Source organism: Arachis ipaensis, chromosome B08 (genome assembly GCF_000816755.2).
Source record: "Arachis ipaensis cultivar K30076 chromosome B08, Araip1.1, whole genome shotgun sequence".
Lineage (NCBI taxonomy): Eukaryota > Viridiplantae > Streptophyta > Magnoliopsida > Fabales > Fabaceae > Arachis > Arachis ipaensis.
In genome coordinates this window covers 49,603,442-49,614,732 of record NC_029792.2, presented here as the reverse complement: position 1 = coordinate 49,614,732, position 11,291 = coordinate 49,603,442, and the positions used below count along the sequence as shown (strand labels likewise).

The window sequence follows — 11,291 nt, the reverse complement described above, 5'->3', positions numbered from 1 at the left end:
AATCTTTTTCAAAACTAATTTCTATCATATCTTTTCAAAAATATCTTCTTATCTTATCTTTTTCAAAAATATCTTTTCAAAATATCTTTTCTAACCTCCTAACCTCTTACCTTTTCAAAAATTTGTTTCAACTAACTAACTAACTTTTTGTTTGTTTCTTAACTTTTTCAAAACCACCTAACTAACTCTCTCTCTCTCATTTTTCGAAAATATCTCTCCCCTTTTTCAAAATTTCTTTTTTAATTTATTAATTATTTTAATTTTTAAAACTTAAAATTCGAAAAAATACTAAGCTTTTTCAAAAACTATTTTCAAAAATCACTAACTCCTTTTCAAAAATAAATTTCGAAAATTCCCTCCTTCTCTCCCATCTCATTCTATTTATTCATTCATATCCTAACATCTCATCTCACATTCCAATCCTCACAGTTGTGTTTCTTCCTTTACATCACATCCTTTATCTCCCCCTCTTCTTCTACTTAAGATATGAATGTCCTATGAATCCATCACCTCTCTTAAATGAAAAATGTTTTAATTCAAAAGAACAAGAAGTACATGAGTTGCNTGTAAGCTAGAATGATGGCGGCATTCAAGAGAATCCGGAAGGTCTAAACCTTGTCTGTGGTATTCCGAGTAGGATTCAATGATTGAATGACTGTGACGAGCTCCTAACTCGCGATTGCAGGGCGTTAGTGACAGACGCAAAAGGATAGTAAATCCTATTCCAGCATGATCGAGAACCGACAGTTGAATAGCCGTGCCGTGACAGGGTGCGTGAGCATATTATTCACTGAGAGGATAAGATGAAGCCATTGACAAGGGTGATGCCTCCAGAAGATTAGCCGTGCCGTGACAGGGCATTGGATCATTTTCCCGTGAGATGACTGAAAGTAGCCATTGACAGTGGTGATGTATCACATAAAGCCAGCCATGGAAAGGAGTAAGACTGATTGGATGAAGATAGCAGGAAAGCAGAGGTTCAGAGGAACGAAAAGCATCTCCATTCGCTTATCTGAAATTCCTACCAATGATTTACATAAGTATCTCTATCCCTATTCTATTATTTATTATTCGAAAACACCATTATCACTTTATATCTGCCTGACTGAGATTTACAAGGTGACCATAGCTTGCTTCATACCAACAATCTCCATGGGATTCGACCCTTATTCACGTAAGGTATTACTTGGACGACCCAGTGCACTTGCTGGTTAGTTGTATCGAAGTTGTGACAATTATGAATTAAGATCAGAGCACCAAGCTCTGGAGCCATTACCAGGATTTGTTCGAGCCTGGAGATCACAATTTCGTGCACCATTCTTCTTCCTCGTTTTCCTCTTCTTCTTCTTCTTCTTCATTTACGTCTTTTCTCTCTGTTTTCTCTTTTTTTTTTTCGATTTTTCATGGTAAAATCGTTTTTGAAGAAGAAGAAGCAGCAGAAGATGAGGAGGAGAAAGAGAAAGAGTTCTGAATTTTCTTAAATCCTTTGGGTGTATTCCTATAATCGTTTGGGTGAATTCTTGTAACTGTTTGAGTGTATTTTCTGTAATACTTTGGGTGTATTTCTATAATCATTTGGGTATATTTGAGTGATATCTGACTGATATCTATGGGTGTATCTGACTCATATCTATGGGTGTATCTTACTGATATCTATGGGTGTATTTTTCATTTCAGAAAAAATAGCAAGTATTACAGAAATACACCCAAACGATTACATAAAATACACCCAAGAGATTACAGAAATACACCCAAACGGTTACAGGAATTCACCCAAACGATTATAGAAATACACCCAAAAGATTACAGAAAATACACCCAAAGGATTTAAGAAATACACCCAAAATCTTGCATAATTCAGAACTCTTTCTCTTTCTCCTCCTCATCTTCTGCTACTTCTTCTTCTTCAAAAACGATTTCAGAGCTTGATGTCAAAAAACAATAGAAATCAATAATAACGAAAAAAGAAGAAGAAGAAGAAGAAGAAGAAGGTGCAGCAAGAAGAAGAAAAAAGAAAGAAGAAGAACGTGCAGAAGAAGAAGAAGAAGAAGAAGAAGAAGAAGAAGAAAAAGAAAAGAAAGTGCAATGAAGAAGAAGAAGAAGAAACCCGTTCGGATAGGGTTGTTTACCTTACCCGCTGCGGGTAGGGTAGGGTGCGGTGCGAGTTCACCTGCGGGCAGGGTAGGGTACAGGTTTAGGGTATACCCTACCCTACCCTATCCGCACCCCTAATATACTATATAATATATATGTAAAAGTTATGTATGTAGTGAAAAAAGTGAGTATTGAACTCACAATCTTTCTCTTATAAAAATTTGAAATAACCATTAAGATAGTTGATGATCATATTATTTGTAATTTTATGTTGGATTTCTTTAAGATTTTATTGTTTTTAATTTTAATTTGAACTTAATTTTTTATTTTCTATGTTATTAATATGTATAAAATTTGGAATGGTTGAATTTTATATTTACGTAAAAATTTTTATTTTTCTGAGGTAGGATCGGATAGAGTAAGGTTTTAGAATTTTAAGGTGTGGGTAGGGTTAGGGTTGAGAAATTCTCAACCCGTAGGTAGAGTAGGGTAGAGTTTTAAAAAAATTTTCAACCCATAGATAGAATTAGAGTAGAATTCAAACCCTACTCTACCCTATCCATTGCCAGCCTTATCAGTAGAAAAGTTTAACATTGTTTTGTATGTGTGTCGTTGAGTGCCTATAAATACTTAATACGGGGAATGCATACCATTGATGAAAGCAACAAGAAGAAAATTAAATTTCCAAAAAAAAAAAAACGATATGAAAATCGTATTCTATCTCCTCATCCTCTTACTACTTGTTCTTTCCACAGGTTTTGGTGAGCACTAAATTCCAGCATTTTCAATAAATATTCAATGATGTTTTTAATTTTTTCTAATAATAATTTACTTTGGAATAAATGTTTCTTTTAAATTTGATCATTTATTCTAAAGACAAAACATTCATCCACAATTTAAAAATTTTTAATTATTACTAAATAATTTATGATATATTAGCAGTTGGTCATTTATAAAAATCACTTTGATTAGTTATATGAATTGTTGGGGATTAATTAAAAATTTTTGAATTATACAAAAAAATATTTTATTTTTTGAATAAATAATTAACAATTAAAAATGACATTTAATCTTTATTTTATGTCCAAATATTTGTAGGAAATAACCAATTACAAATAACAGAGGCAGTAACCGGATTTTGCCATGGGACAATGAAAGACAGAGGTTATTGTATTCCAGAAGCAAGGATATATGCATGTGAAAACTTTTGTAGGTTTTTTCATGGTAGCAGGGCGACAGGAGAATGTGATTCCTTAACAAAATTCTGCACTTGCACCTGGCTATGTTAATTTTTTATAAACGAAATGCACTTGTGGCTCTACCATTATTTTCTTTCTATCAAGTAATAATAACGGTGGTTCTATTATTGTATTATTTATCAATCACTCCCCGGCCTTTTCCATTTATTCGAATAATATTTTTATTTTTGTTGCCATGTATTTACCAAATAAAAATCTCTGTTTTGTATTTGTATGTATAAGGCCTTTTCATTGATAGAGACTTTTATTTGTTTAGAATTATCGAACAAATTTGTGAGAAAGAAAAAGTAGTCATTTTGCATTGTACTAACTTTTAGTGGAAAATTATTGACTCTAGCAATCTTTCCAGTAATTATATGTTTAAAATATCTTTTTTATTATGGTTTTAGAAATACATTTCTGTGATAGATAATGTTGATAATTCCAAAAAAAAAAATTTTGTTCACACACTAATTTACGTTTGAAAAAAAGATTAAAATTAAAAGACAAAACTTAAAAAAATTAAGACTACATTAATTAAATCTTTGTATTATGTTTAATATAAAGTGTATAAGATTGAATTATGTCTTAAATATTTTTTATTGAATTATTAAAAAAAATATTAGATCATAATAAAAAATTTCTTTTGGACACGCAAAAATCTACGTATGAAATTTAATCTGTTCTCCATGTTACTAAATTTGGATTCTTAGTGATAAAAACCGGGTTTATAACTTTATTGATAAAAAGATTAAAAATTCATATTTACAAAAAAAACCCCCACCACATTGTTACCAATTTCATCATCTACTTTACTTCTTTAAGAATTCAAATATTCTTTTTCCATCTAAGAAAGTTTCTAATTTTGGTTTACAAACTGAAAACAACTCTAATAGAATGTAATAAAATTGAAATGAAAATTATTATTGGAGTTGTTCAATGAATAATATATAGACAATGCAATTGAAAATAATAGAACAAAAAATAAATAATTAAGTTCCTAATCACATTAAAACGATAATTAAAATGTTAACACCTATTATATTAAATATTTTTGTTAAACTAATTATCAAATTATTTAAAATTTTTTAATTATTATTTTAATGTAAATATTTTTATGTATATGTAAATAATCTCATACTTATTGCCAAAACTAAATTAATCAAACATTTTTATTTTGTTTTCTATTTGGATATTTCATCCCAACTAAAAGACGATCTTACGCAAAAATGTTACGTAGTTCACATTCGGAACATGCATGATAACATAATTCATCCATTCAAATCATCTGATCTCAAGCAGTCATTGGCGGAATTTTTTTTTTATAATTACAGGATCAAGAATATGGCCGATTAGCTACCACGAAAATAGTCGTAAAATAATCGCTAATCTGACGCAAAATATAATTTGTGACAAATTAGCTACCGCCTAGCAACTAATGCTTTCCTCGCTAATTACAAGTCGCAGATCAGTGAGGCAAATACAACAGTCGTTATTTCATCGGAAAGATTTTTACCTACCGAATAGATAGTCGGAAATCCATCACTAAAGTAAAAGCTAATTCCATAGAAGAAATAGACTAAACGGTAGTCGCTAATTAGCGACAAACTCTAGTGCAGCAGACTTGTCGCTAAACGCAAGCTAACTTCGTAGACAAAATAAAAAGCTTAGTTGACGCTAATTAGCGAGGATTTTTTCGAATCTAACTCATCGCAAGTTGTCCGCTAATATGATCGTAAATTTGTCGCATTTTGTAGCAAATCTATAGCTAATTTTTGAAAATCCTTAATCAAATTTGTAGGAATTTTGTCGCTAAACCAAACCTATTCTAAATGAGAAAGTAGAGTTATGAAGTAGTCGCTAACTTGCTAGGAAATAATATGTAATCAATTAGTTGCAATACTATCGCAAAATGTCATCGCAATTTCCTTTTAAACTAGTAACAAATCGATAAATATCTCATAAATGTTTCAGTTGCAATAGAATTTTTAATTTATCACCATTATCAACAACGAGTATGTCGCTAATTTTTCTGTAATCATTATTCTAAATAATTTCTTTAAATAATAAAAATTATCTGTAAACAAAATATAGATGTAAAGACAGTTGTAACTTATTCAGCCAAGAACCAAATCTGTAGTAAACCTTGTATAGCTTTGTCTCTTATTTCCAGTTAATACTTAATACATCAAATTCTTGTTCATGAAGAAACGTCACATTAAAGTTTTACCCTCAAGAAAGAAATGTGAGGAGGAAAAAATCAACTGAAAGGCCAAAGTACAACTACTGCAGGTAATTTTAGTGAAGGTATGCTCCATTTGCAAGGTAAGGAATGGAGCTACTGGAATTACTTGAACTATAGCCATTTCCCACTGCTTTCAAATGGTCAACATTCATGTCAGAACTTCTCTTGATCTTCTTTTCTTGAATCTATTCAACTCTCACATTAGGGGATAAATGTCAGAACTTTTCTTGATCTTCTTTCTTGAATCTGTTCAACTTTCACATGAGGGGAGAAAATAGAAAAGAATAATTTTATGTCAAAAGATATTCACTCTAATAACCGAATATCAAAAACAAAAAATGAAAACTCATGGTCAAAAAAAGGCTCATGGTGGAAAAAAGAAACCACATAGACATAAATACCAGATAACAAAATCTGTAGAATATTTGAGCTGAGACTCCAATTCCAAGTTATAGGAATCTATTCCAAAACAAGGAGCTGGAGCAATAATGATTTATTCAAAGATATCCAAAGCCTAATGTCTAACAAGAGTGCCATTCAACTCTTTGTCAGTTTAGATAATTAACACAAAATTTGTCGCATATTATAGAAAATTTAGTGAATGCATAGAACTAACAGGACCTAGAAAATCCCAACCATCTAAAAGATGTCAATTAAATATTAAATATATAAATAAATTGAAATACTCTTCAGAACTAAAATAATCATATTGTTATAAAATTTCACAAGACAAAAATACATAACTAGAAAATAAAAAGATAATAGCCAAATTGCAATCACAAAGAGCAGAGCGATTTGTCCTAATTGGCTTTTGAAACTAATAGTTTAAAACTACATTATGCACATAACTCTGACTAAGCCAATTAGATTTCAGCCACAATACAGTTTTACAAAATTTAATCAGAGTGTAGCACATAACATTAACATACCTTAACTACAAGTTCTCCAATAGACCAGCATGCATTATTTGCTATTGAAATAGCATCTTTAACCTTAGAAATTTTCTGTATAGATAACATAGTAAATTAGTAAAATAATTGAAAAAATACAATCACTCAGCTGAACCTAAACTAATACCAAAAATACACATACCAGCTGTCTGGCTTAACTTTCAGAATGAAAAATAAATCATTATAAAATGCAGCGAAAACCATATCATTAAGTTGATTGTAATAGAACCTTGTATACAAAAAAGAAAAGGTGTAATAATGGTGCCTATTATCAACATAAATAGCACCAACTAAGATGAATTAAATGTGGCCACAACATTCAAAGCAACAGAAACTTAAACCAATGATTGTAATTATGAAGCTGCTTGGATCATGCTAGTAGGAAAGGGAAGTACTAAACATTGACAGTTTAATTATTTTGATTTATTACAACCAAATCATGAAAATATTCAGAGATGCATGTGAGAACTGGAAATCAAAGCATACCATAGAAGTTATAAAATTGACAAAAAACAGAAGACCTATACTGAGACATCGAAATGTGAAATAAATGCTTTCAAAGTACATAACATCATAGACAAGATAAGACATTTCCTAACAGATAAAACAAAAGAAAAAGTGGGGTGCATACATGTGCTATAGACCGTCATTTGCAACCTTCAGCCACTATGGATGGTGTTGGGCACCCGAGAGGGGATCTACATGACTGTCAGCCTTTTCAAGAGGAACAAGACTATTTAAAGAGAAGCAAGAAGAAAGTGCGTAAAGATGGAAACCCAGCTGCTTATACCAACAAATAAATACTAGATGGTTAATGGTACCCCATTAGAGGGAGGTCTAGAGAATATAAGAACTATTGCTCATATGGTCAAAGAGGGTCTTATCCGAAATAAAATGGAAGGAGAGGGTTTAAAAAAAAAGATCTGAGGGTGAGTTTGATGATGAAGAAGAAGAAGTAGAGGACAAACCTGAGAAATGCAAGGAATGGAAAGAGATGGCAGCAACTACACTTCAAAAGGAATAAGAGTGGAGATCAGAGATGAGGGTCTCTACAACATTATCATTAATGAGAAAATGAAAAGGAAGCTCTAAAAATTATGGCATCATATACAACTTAAGGAACACTAACACAGGACAGAAATATGGTCACCTAAATAAATTCAATTAAGGAAGATAGCTTAAGAGTGACTTGGAGGACAGGATTAAAAGCTCCATTTCATATTTATTTTCCAAAAGCCACTTCATGCATATAAGGTTTAAAACATTTTAAAAGCACTATTATGCATTCTAATAATTCAAAAATCAGTCTTTAACAGCATTACTGTACATTTTGTACATTTCAAACAGTTAACTCATGATAGGTTAGAATTATATATTCATTCTAACAGCTTACATTAATTAACTCCATCTTGGAACTTAAGCAATTAAGCAAGTAAAACATGAGTAGCACACTAGTTTCAAAGCACATGATATTCTTTTTCGCTCAAAGCACATCATTTTAGGACACAGTTTGAGCAATTTTTGATTGTTTTTATTTGGCACACAAGGTGGCACACATACACCCATTCTTGTTACCCTTATTACAACTTCTAGACCCTGCATAATGTAAACTAGAAGTTTACCTCTCAAAAGGTAGACTAAAACATGACAAGAATGACAAATAAAACATTTAACTGCCACAAAATAGACTAAAAATATACTGACCCAAGTTTGTTTATTTTATGTTCAAAAAATAAACTAATAGAGTACAGACCATGTATTAGTTATTAAAACCATATAGACAAAATTTAGGAAGGTTAAATTTTAATCACTACACCCTGCCCTCATTAGTGAACAACAATTATGAACAGAACCCTTAGAACCAGGATAAAAGGCATAAATCTAAAGGTATGATGGGTCAAAGAATATCAAAAAACAATGGTCCATAAATGATCGTTAAAGAGACTATGAACCCCGATAGGGCATATAAATTTAATCACATTACTGTATTGTTACCATGCAAGTGTAGCAATGCAGCTCTAATCTAGTTATACCAATTCCCTTTCAATCAACTTTATACCAACCGGTGGTTGTTGATTAGAGATATATGGTTCTGAGTGGCCACTGTTCCCTCAACCATTTATGAACAACAAGAATAGTACTCTCTAAAACAAGCTAGACTAACAGCTAAAGGCTACCATCATCATTTGAGAAACCAAAACAGTGAATGGCATCATCTAAAGCAATTACTGTTCAAACTCAAGGTTCAAGTTTCTAACAAAATTTAGTGGAAAAAACCTAAAAAGGTAAATGATGCATACAAGTCCATAGATAAATGAAGGCAAAATAAGAGAACAAAAAGCACATACAATTTTTTATTTCATAGGAACATCCCCAATACTGCTCGCTTCCCTACCAAAATCCCGATCTTTGGAGAAATCCCTACTTCAGAAATTCCAATAATCAAGAGTCAGAACAATAATCAAAATTCTGATTAGAACAATAAACACCTAATCAGAACAAAATCAGAACAACAATAAACACCTAATTAGAAGTTCCAATATCAAGAGTCAGAACAATAATCAAAATTTTGATTAGAACAATAAACACCTAATCAGAACAATAATCAAATACTGAATTAGGAAGAACAACAAACACCTAATCAGAACAATAATCAAAACCCCTAATCAAAGTTCCAATAATCAAAATCCCTAATCAAAAGTTCCAATAATTATTTACCTGAGTTTGAGCAGAGGTCAGAAAAGAGAAGAAGAGGACGACCGGGGCAGCACCATCATGACCGAGAGGGGAGAAGCAGTCGTCGTCATTGAGGGTCAGAGAAGTGTCATCACACTTCGCAGTCCTCGTCGCTGAGGGTCGTCGTCACTGAGAGGCGAGAAGCAGTGCAGCACGTCGTGACTCTGAGGTTGATGAGTGGTGACGGAAGCCATGGAGGTGGCTGGTGAGAGACAGAGAGAGGGCTGAGAGGGCAAGGGTGACGGCCGTTGGTGAAAGACCGAGATAGAGCTGAGAGGGGAAGGGTGGCGACGCCGTTCGTGAGCTATGAGGGGAAGGGTGCGACGCCGTCAAGTGCGTGCTATGTGGGGTGTGCGTAGCTACGTGCCCTAGAAGAAGAAGAATCTTTGTAATGGATCCATTGCGGAGAAAATGGAATTTTCAATTTTTTATTTGAAGTATTGGCGCTGAGACACAAATTTTTATTTGAAATAATAAAAAGTGTGCTTATACATGCGTTTTTAATTTTTGAAATTAAATGTTTTTTGCTCCTATCTCCTAAAATATTAAATTTTTAAATTTTTCTTTAAATGATACTAATTTTAAACTTCAATTCAAATTAACAAGAAACTTCTCATTAAAAATAACTATAAATTTTTGATCTAATTGGAAAAAAAAACCATTTTTAAGGAAAAGCTTTTTATTTGTGTTATTTGTGAAATTGTTGAGAATTGACATCTTATTAGAATATTATAAGTTATTAGTTATTAAAAATTAGCTAGCTAATTATTAGTCACGATTTTGGGACTTTAATTAATAATTATTCTCTCATTTAAGATAGACTTAGATTAATGACAAAATTGTGACAAATTACATTAGCGTGCTTGGCAAATTTGTTTCAAACTTTTCATGAATTTCACATGGATTTATATAGAGGTTAGCGATTAGTAACACCATGAAATAAGGATAGAATAAGGATTAATGTTTTCCTTCACAAATTAGTAGCAACATGAAATAAGTAAGGAAAGTCTATCAGTTATTAAGCAGTCACTGATTCCTCGCTAAATAAGCTTTTGATTAGTGACTCAATTGCGACCACTTACTTCTAACATTTTCTCGGTTAGTTTTGGATTTGTTATAACTCTGCGACGGATTTCCAACGAGATTAGCGAGTAATTTGCTCTAAAATAGGTAGGATATAGCTTTTACTTTGCGATGAAATTGCAGTTGCCAAATCGCTTGCTAAACTAAAGTTGCAACAATTTAGCGACAAATATATTTCGCTCGCTAATCAGCGACTTGAAATCAGGGAATGAAGTATGTCAGTTGTTAAACGGTCGCAAATTTCTCGCTACTTAGGTCCTAGGTGCTCAATATCCGTATTTCCACTTTAGCGACTAATTAGCAAAGAACACTTCCCTAGCTGAATGATTTATACATTGCGACGAGTTAGCGACAACTATTTTCTGTTGCTATCCTAATTTTGAATTTGACAATATTATGCGACAAATTAGCAGAAACTAGTTACTCGCTAAAAATAAAAACTTTGGTAACAAATTAGCTAGGAAATTGTTCATCGCAAAATGTATTTCAAGTCTTTGTGACGGATTAGCTAGTAACATTGTTCCTCACTAATTAGACTTTTTGCACAAAGTTTATTTAGCGACGAACTAGTGTGTGAATTATTTCTCGCTAATTGTATATCAAACAATTGCAACAGAATAGTGACAATAATATCCCTTGCTACTTTACTTTAATTCGATTGAACCCTAAGTGACTGATTTGCTAGAACATTGTCACTTGCTAATTAATTTATGACAAATTAGCGAGAGAATTTTCCTCGCACTTTTTTTAGCTACAAAAGTCAATTTGCGAGAAACAAACTTACTCGTAAATCTCTCGCTAATTAGTCGCTTTTCTCAAGTTTGGATATTTTGTGACCGCTCATAAATTTTGTCGTTAGTGCATCACTAATTTCTCGCAAGTTAGTGATGGATTAGTGACAAAAAATGTTTCTCGCAAAAATTTGTCGCTAATTTGTCAAATTCT

General features: G+C 32.1%; 1 long non-coding RNA gene across 12 annotated transcripts; it reads right to left on the bottom strand.

The window, feature by feature from the left end:
- LOC107612032 lies at positions 5,472-9,669 on the bottom strand. 12 transcript variants are annotated; one of them, XR_002352428.1, is made up of 6 exons: positions 9,246-9,669; positions 8,876-8,948; positions 7,496-7,576; positions 7,159-7,307; positions 6,507-6,581; positions 5,472-5,823 (listed from the first exon to the last, which is right to left on the bottom strand). It is a non-coding gene; the product is annotated as an uncharacterized LOC107612032 (long non-coding RNA). The 12 variants fall into 12 exon arrangements; XR_002352426.1 differs by having other exon boundaries at positions 7,496-7,536; XR_002352427.1 differs by having other exon boundaries at positions 7,159-7,260; positions 7,496-7,536.